The following is a 9649-nucleotide window of genomic DNA, read 5'->3' on the forward strand; positions in this document are numbered from 1 at the left end:
GAGGGAAGCTATGAGTCCTCCTACTACAAGGGGAAGATTAGAGCGCAATCTTTCGAGAAAGAAGAAAAGGAAAGAGAGGAGTCCATATCCTTCTCAAGATGATGTTTGAACATATTTTACAGCACCTTGGTCCCTTATAGGAAGCAGGTCAATAAAAGTCTACAAAATAGTGGAAATTCTCGATAGTCTCAGAATGGCCCCAGAATTGGTCAAAATATTCATCAACACTTCAAAAGATCACCTGCCAAGTTTCATCATGATCAGACATGTCTAAGGCAGTGAACACAAGGAAACAATTTCAGCGAAATCGGCCTCTAGCACCCTGAAATGGACCTTGTAACTAGAGCCATACTTTTGGTGTGTCAAATAGCTATGGGACCACTGGCATTAGATTCGGCACAGTCTAAAACCCTATAGTTCAATTTAGGCTTAATCGGGTACTCCAAGACAAAGTTATGGGTAAAATACAGAAAAGGGGTAGGCCGCATGTTATTCCTGTGTGGCCTCACTCAATCAAAACATCATTAAAGGTGGCTGTTTTTACAGTCACAGGAAGTCACTTTCGGGGATTATAGCTCACTCGTTCCAGATCGGATCACTCACAAATTTGGTGAGCGTGTTCGTGTCATCAAGACGAGCAATTCGATATGTGATACACCCCGTGACGACGCCCGAGCAGAGAAAAACACTAAATGAAAGTCGATGATCCGTGAAGGAAGTTGCAGAAAATAAGCAATATCATGCCACATTCGAGCAGCCAAATCATGATGCTTGAATACCAGATCGGCACGAAACCAATTGCATTATGTGCATGAGGTCCGAGGTTATCTCTGATTCGAACTTCGTGTACGATGAACGGTTGGATTTCACACATGAAGGTGTCAAAACTGTTGTAAATTTTGGCTGTCGGATTTCAAGATTTCATTCAAAAACTCACGACGACAAAATCTTCATTCGGACATGAAATCAAGCTACGTTTGTTGCAACGTGATCGTGACGGCATGCTCAGTGTGCTACAATGAAGAAACCACATAAAAACATTAAGGAACAATCACATTATCGATTCGAAGTTTTCACGATTTAAGTAAATTTCAAGTCTCGTGATCGTGGCTCAAAAACGCGATCCATGGTTCGAAGTTGGTCTCAAATGATCACCATGCCAAGCCCAATAAGAAAATAATAATATTTCGATCAAACAGGCATCAAAATGACCTCAGGTCAGCCACAGAAGATCACACAAGTTCTCGGGCAGTAGCAAGGACTGTTCTGAATTTCCACACATTGTTAGGCAGGGGCAAAATAGTCCTTTTGCACCAATTTTTAGAATTTCTTTTATTTCAATTAAATTGTAATTATCTTCAATTCTAGGTATATTTTAGGCATACACCCACGTTTTGGTCCAATTCTATATAAACAAGCAATGCCTCATTGTACAACGGATGGATTCATTCTTCTTTGATCAATCAATAAAAATTCTAATTTTTGCTTGAGCTTGTAGGTACGTCTTGGAGAAAGAGAGAGGAGAGAGAAGAAAAAGATCGATACCTTTCAAGTAAGTAACTTTCTCTCTCCTCCACTCTTTCTCTCTCTCTCCCTCTTCCTCATCTCTATCTCTTTCTCTCTCCTTCCATGTTTCTCATCTCCATCTCTCTTCTTCTCATCCTTATCTCTTTCTCTCCCCTCTTTCTCGTATCTATCTCTTTCTCTTTCATCCCTTCTTTCTCATCTCTATCTCTCTTTTCTCTCTCCTTTACTTTTATTCCCAATGTCGAGTGGGGTTTTTTATCTCCTATGCTTCCATTCCCATCACCAGGTAGGGTTTTTTATCTCCTCTGCTTTCATTCCCAGCGTCGGGTGGGGTTTTCTCTCTTCTTTGCTTTAATTCCGAACACCGGGTGGGGTTTTCTCTCTCCTTTACTTTCATTCCCAACATCGGATGGGGTTTTCTCTCTCCTCTACTTTCATTCCCAACATCGGATGGGGTTTTCTCTCTCCTCTACTTTCATTCCCAACATCGGGTGGGGTTTTCTCTCTCATCTTCTTTCATTCCCAGCGTCAGGTGGGGATTTCTCTCTCCCCTTCTCTCTTAAGCCAGTCGATGAAGCCTAGCACCGGTTGGCTTTCTCTCTCTCCTTTTCTGTCATAGTCGGTGAAGCCTAGCGTCGACCCGATCTCTTTCTATCTTGCTTCTGTTTCATCACAACTGGCATAAGCGTAGCACCTGGTGGGTCTCGCTCTCTTCTTCTAGCAGTCGGTGAAGCCTAACACCGACTGTATTTTCTCTCTCTTCTTCTGACAGTTGGTGAATCTTAACATTGACTGCATTTTCTCTCTCTTCTTTTGACAGTCGGTGAAGCCTAGCACCAACTGTGTCTTATCTCTTCTCCTCTGTATAATATAGTCAGTGAAGCTTAACGTCGACTGCATTTTCTCTCTCTTCTTTTGGAACAGTCGGTGAAGCCTAGTGCCGACTACATTTTTCTTCCCTCTCTCTCTTTAATTCTCTCACCTTTTATACTCTTCTTATCCTTTCTCCTCCATCCTTCTGTTCCCTTCTTCTCTTACTTCATTTCTTATTCTTTCCTCTTAACCACCATTCTGCTACTCTTTCGTTCAACTAAGAGGGATTGAGGTTAGCCTCTCATGATAGTCATGTTGTCTAGCCATAATGTTCATGTGCTAGGATTAGTTAGCCCGCTTTATTGCCACGACAGGCTAACCATCGTCCCTAGCTAGTTGGTACTGGTAATGATGTTTATTAGTAATCTTGTGAGCCGATCTTAGTTACTGAGTCCGTTTTGCTACCACGTCAGGCCAATTATTCACCAACTTAGTCACCGCTCTGATCCGCTTGCCCAGTCAAATTCCTCTCTCCCCCATCTTTCTTCTCTTTTTCTTTTTAATGTGCATGCTTGTGTATGTTCATCAAAGAGGAAAAGGGTGAGGTCTGACCCACCTATCTAATAACCTTTGCTATATATGTGTGTGATTGCAGAAAACAAGAAGATTACAAGTCAAGGGAGGCGATTCCGAACGAATTTTATTATTGGGGGGCTTTCTTCGTGATCTAAGAGGGTACCTACGCGAGCCAGCTCGAGTAAGGCCCAAACCCACCTTAAATTCCTCTCTCACTAGTTAGTAACACCTGCCCTCCTTCTCGAACGAGGTTATCCAGAGAACCATCTAAAAAACGTCCCAGTTCTTCCCTCGAAACTTGAGACACGTGCCATCCGATCCCCAAAAGGATCCAGAGGGCGAGATCGAGGCACCTAACCAGCTGGCGACTCCACTAGGGACCTACTACGGAGGGACTTAGAAATCCCTCACTCCCCATCTCCTCACTCTGGCAGAAACGCCACCAACGCGCCTTGCATTGGCCGCACTTTTGTTGCCCCACACAACATGCACCCAGCCACTGGAAAGTCAATTGCTACTCGTGCTCCTAAGGTACGCCAGAAGGCTGCCTAGTCCCTGCAAAAGGCAAACAAGTTACCATTGCTTCTGTGGGTCGCCATAAGGCTACCCCCCACATTTCTGCACCATTGGTCTCTTTCCCTAGACGCTCAACACATCGAGGTGGAGCCCCAACCCATGGTCTCCACCCCTCACACACACCCCAAAGCTCGTGGGTTACCCACTTGAGTCACACCTCGAGGCAACTGTTGCCTCAACTCCGTGTCCAAGATTGAAACTTCCAAGGCTAGGTCCTGCACATGCTACTCATATGCATCTCATTGCCTGGGGCAACACCGTCATCACCCCAACCCGAGTACAAAGGGGACGACCTCCTCGTCTTTCTATTTTGCACACACAAGTGCACCCTGTAAGGGGCAGTCCTACACCTATTCTCTTACAGACACCTGCTCGTAATCCTTGGCCTCCTAAGGCCAGATCACTTACACGAGCCTCGGCAGATCCCCAGGTCTCCCGTAGTCCTTCTACATGGGGCACACACGCGTCGCCTTCTCAGATACCCCCTCGTCCTCAACTCAGGCTTTCTCATGACTCAATCTTGCTCAATCCCACTCCTCCTTCATCGAGCAAGCACCTTTGGCCTTGGTACTCGAAGGTTTTCCCTAAGAGTACCATCCTGAACCAGCCCCATCATTTTGGTCATGTCTCTAGAGCCCACAAGAGAGCTCTTGGCAATGACCTGATGGAAAATCGAGTCCTTCATCCTCCCCGGCCCAAGATGACTCCAGTTCCTGGCCCTCATCCATTGCCGCACCTGATGGAGACAACTCTCTCATGTGTAAGAAGAGCTGGCCAGCAGTAATCTAAATCCTAGTTTTGGTGCGAGGTCCATCAAAACCTCAGGGCTGAATGCGATAGAGGTCTGCAAATTTTGACTAGGGAGGTGACTAAGGCAGTCAAGACAACCAATTCTGACGACCCTCTTCACCTGAATCCCTTATACCCCCTTCAAATGATGAATCCTGAAGAAGAGCTCCATGAGCCCTGTGCTGTGGTTGCTGTTGTAGAAGAATACCCAGCCACTCAGCAGCCACGGTCCCAAGACCGTTGAGAATCGGTCCAAACGCAATCAGCATACAGGAGTTGAGTTCAGTCACGGCATGCTGGTCCCCTATATACTGACCTACCACGTGCGACCCGTCAAGTTCGCAAGCCCTCAGTAGCCACTGACGTTGACCCCCATAAAGAAATGGTCAGTGCAATGGTTGTAAGCGAGCCCAGTGAAGCGCAGGAAGAGCGCATGATCAAGTTTAGGGATATGGTGTGCGCGATGATGGAAAAGATCGATCGTATCGACGTCGCATGCCAGTCGGCTAAACATGAGGTCAATTCCCATCATTCTGATGGTGCACTTCCATGGTGGCACCCTCCCTCTACCTCTCAGGATAATTCTATCCATCATCCAGTTTCTCAGACTGACATTGACGCTATGGTTACCCATAGCCTAAAGAATAAATAAATCTCGGGAATACAGGGTACGATGCCATATCAAAGGCCATACCCATTGTATATTTATCAGGTCCCGTTTCCCTCAGATTATAAGAAAGGGAAGTTTCCTTTATTCCACGGAACCACATCCCCAAACAAGCATATTGCCCACTTCTAGGCAGCATGTCGCGAAACAGCGGCTGACGGGAGACTTCTTCTCCGACAGTTCGTTGAGACCCTCGATGGGCCAACATTTCAATGGTATGCCCGACTTCCTCCAAACTCAGTCCATGCATGGGAGGAGATGGAGAAACTGTTCTATCAACGCTTCTATGAGGTCAAGAGAGAGGTTCAAACCATCAAACTTCTCACCTTGACTCAAGACCCTGTTGAGCCCGTGGATCAGTTCATATCAAGATGGAGAAATTTGGCTTCATGCCATCCTAATCCTGTGCTTGAGAAGGAAACAGTCCAAACTTGCATGCGAAACATGTGGCCCGAGATCGCTCTACATGCCAAGGCCTCTAATCCGACCTCCATGTCAGAGTTGATCTCTAAATCAGTTTGCATAGAAAGTTTATCACGCCACCATAGTGGGACACGACAACCATCTACAAGCTCAGCGAACAACAGGGGTAATGGTGGTTCTCGGAATAGAACATGAGGCGGCCAACAGAAAGGGATAATCAGTGCAGCCATCATAGTCATTGATTCAAAGAGGCTCCCTTCCAAACTTTGGACTTCTCTAAAGGGGTAAGCACAACAAAGGTATCACCCCAGGCTGGCAAGCAACAATAGTCTTATAATCAAGTACCCCCACCAGCCAACCTTGATCGGGGTGATTACTTCACTAGGCATAGGAATAAGGTCTATCCCTTCGAGAAGGAATGGGTCCCTACGCTGTTCAGGTTATTATTGGAACAAAATATGATCCAGCTTCCAGAAGCCAAGTTCCCTGAGCAACCTGGCCTTGACACTCAGGCGAATTCTTATGCCTACCATCGGAGGATCAATCATCCCACAGATGATTCCAACACACTAAAGGATATTATCATGGCCATGATTCAAAAGGGTTAAATAAAGCTTGAAGACTTAAAGAAGGCCTTTGGGGCAAGTGAGGCTTCTCATGCAGTAACCATTCAAGAGGAAGACTAAATGCCTGGTATCCTTTACGCCTTCTTCATTATAATGCTTCAGGAAGGCATCATCACACTGAAGCAAGCAAGGCAACCTCGTCGCCTTGCTAAGGGGACTGAAGATCGTTGATACCCGTATCATCAAATAAGAGGCCATTACTTGTCAGAATGCACAAGTTTCCTAGATATATTCGCAAAGAAAATGCGAGAGTGTCAAGGGTTTTACAATATCCCCATAAGTGATCCCCAAGTCATTCCTCTATCAAGGCAAGAAGATCTCATAAAGCCAGACCTTCCTATCACTCAGCCATGGATAGTTTACCATGGCCGAAGCAGAATCAAGTCCTTAAGGCGAGAAGCAGTTTGCCAAGCTAGAGCTGTTTGCAAGCCCAGTGAGATGAATCAAATATCATCTTAGAAAACCAGAAAGAGACGAGCACCAAGGGCTACTCACCGAAGGGCTACTCACCACTTAACCCATAGTCGAGTAGGAATTTCTTAGGCCCCTTCCTCAACTGCAAACATTAGTGGACTTCATCCCTAGCATGATCCTTCTTCCTTCTTAATCTTGTCAAGAAGACATTCCCGTGCCATCTCCCACTCATCACACGTCCAATGAGGGTGATGATGTTAAAAACACTCCCCAATGGTCTATGCAAGGGAAAGACTTAAAAGACCCCCTGCACCCGTCCAACCCTGGTGATGACGTAAAAAGCTGCCCAGATCGGTTCGATGAGGGGAACGACCTTAAAAATCCCCCACCTTCTAACCCTTCTCCCTCTTCTTCTCTTGCTTCTCATTCTCCCTCTTCTACCTTCCCTTCAGGTACAACCTTGATATGCCCGGACTTCGAGGCTCTAGACCGAGAACTTGCAGGATCCAACATAAGCAGGACACAGCGGAAACGATTGAGAAAGACCCTAGCATATGCAGCAGAATTCCTAACAGTTGCTGACGCCCTGGCAGCTAAAGCCAAGGCAGAGCCACCGTCTTCAAAGAAGCACAAGAAGTTGAAGCCAAAGAAGCCCCAGTGGTCCCCTGAACCTGACTTTTAACAGAGGTTGAAAGAATCGAGAGGGCAAAGCTTTTATTCTTAAGAGGCTTGTCATATGGTGCAAGTCTATGAAGCGCAAGTCATTGCGGAGCAAGCACTGCACACATCTGCGCAAGGACCAGGTGATTCATACAAGGACACTTCACGCCCAACCTTTGCTGAACCCCAAAACAAGCTCTTGCAGCCTGATTTCCTTCCCATGTTTGAGGTTGACCCTTTTGTCCCTTGAAGAAATAAATCTTAGAGACGAAGCGGACCCCAGACCCACTTGCATTTCAACAAATATGTCTCCAAAGGAGAAAGAATATTTCACTACCTTCTTGAGAGCAAACCAAGACGTCTTTGCTTGGCATTACAACGAGATACCTGGTTTAAACCCTCAAGTCGCTGTTCACCATCTTGGCATCGATTTGACTATCAAACTCGTCAAACAGAAATCGAGAAGGTTTAGGCCTAACCTCGAGATGCAGATAGACGTCGAGGTGACCAAAGTCAAATAAGTAGGCTTTATTTGTGAAGTCAAGTACCCGAAATTGCTAGCAAATGTTGTTCTAATAAAGAAGAAAAGTGGTCAAATCAGGGTTTGCATTGACTTTTGCGACTTCAATACTACCTGTCCCAAGGATGACTTCCTGTTGCCATTCACCGAGATGCTCATCGACTCAATGGCTCACTGTCAAATCTTTTCCTTCATGGACGGTTACTCTGAATATAATTAGATAAGGATGGCGCCCAAAGATGAAGAGGCCACTGCATTCTTAACTCTAAAAGGGGTCTTTTGTTACACAATGATGCCTTTTGGATTAAAGAATGCTAGCGTCACATACCAGAGAGCAATGATGACCATTTTAAAAAACATGATGCACAAAGAGGCGTAGTGTTATGTAGATGACTTGGTGGTAAAATCCAAAGAGAAAGATGATCACATGAGAGACCTTGAAAATGAATTTAAGTGACTATGCCTTCATCAACTTAAGATGAACCCACTAAAATGCGCTTTTGGCGTGCGCTCGATAAAATTCTTGGGGTTTATCATCGTACATCAAGGGCTTGAAATTGAGCCAGTCAAGATCAAGGAAATTCAAGAAATGCTGTCACCGACTACACTTTGAGAACTGTGCTCCCTCCAAGGGAAACTGGCATACATGCGCAGGTCCATCTCGAACCTTTCAGGTTGCTGTAAACCTTTTACACACCTACTAAAGAAAGATACCCCATTTATCTGGGATGAAGCATGTCAGGCAACCCTTGACGATATCAAGTATTATTTACTCAACCCTCTAGTGCTCTCTACACCGGTATTGGGAAAACTCCTCATTCTATACGTGACTGCTTCAGACAAGTCACTCGTAGCATTATTGGCACAAAACAATGAAGAAGGAAAAGAGACTGCGTTATATTACCTTAGCTGCAGGATGCAAGGGGCTGAGAAGAATTATCCCCCTATTGAGAAGATGTGCTTGACACTGATCTTCACAGTACAAAACCTTCGCCATCACTTGCTTGGTCATGAAGTTAAACTTATATCGAAAGTTGATCCTATAAAGTTTCTCATGACATGCCCATGATTGTCGGGATGCCTTGCTATGTGGGCATTATTGTGGATGGAATTTGACATCTCGCATGCCCCACAAAAGGGTATCAAGGGCCAAGCCTTGGCTGTCTTTCTCGTAGCACACCCCGTACTGGCAGAATCTCCTCTATCAAGTGACCTCCCTGATGAAGAAGTATTCTGTGATGACCTTGTTCATAAGTGGGAATTGTACTTTGACGGAGCATTCCAATCAGATCGAGGAGGCGCGGGAGTAGGATTCTGAACTCAGAGAGGAGGAATATTGCCACTTTCTCTCTCTCTCACTCAAGCCATTTCTCATATTGAGGCAAAATATCAGGCCTTTATAATTGGACTAGAGATAGCCTTCGACCTCGACTTGGAGCACCTCAAGATATATGGCGGCATTGAGTTGGTTATCTGACTGCTCAAGGGGATCTATGATGTGAGAAAAGACACTCTCAAGCCTTATCACGATGCTGCGAAATCGTATATGGCCCAGTTTGAGGATGTATCCCTGAGTCACATCCTTAGGAGGCTAAACACGCAGGTCGATGCACTTGCGAAACTCGGTGCTACAATTCAGCTATCCTCGCCAAGACCCACACTTGTTTGAGTGGTACAATGGAGACACATCAAGCTAAGAATTGAGGTCTATGCAGATGACGAGAGAAATATCTTTCCCGAGTGCCCTCCTTATCCATTTGGAGCACTTCTATCAGCCAAAGAAGTAATCAAGACTGAACAAGAATTAGCACAAAGTCAAGGAGACAAGGGTCGAAACCAAGAGCCAGAATTCTTTGACCCAATATGCGTAGAAATTGAGAAGGTAGAAGATTAGAGAGAGCCCATCACTAGTTTTTGAAAACATGGCAGGCTCCCAAAAGATCGCATTGAACGCAACAACATACATCGAATGTCTACCAAGTATACCTTCCTTGAAGGAGATGCTCTCTTCAGATGGTCGTTTGATGACAACATTCTAAGATGCGTTGATATCCAAGA

The sequence above is a fragment of the Amborella trichopoda genome, chromosome 5 (assembly GCF_054954075.1).
Source record: "Amborella trichopoda isolate Santa Cruz 75 chromosome 5, AtrichopodaSantaCruz75HAP2 v2.0, whole genome shotgun sequence".
Taxonomy (NCBI): Eukaryota; Viridiplantae; Streptophyta; class Magnoliopsida; order Amborellales; family Amborellaceae; genus Amborella; species Amborella trichopoda.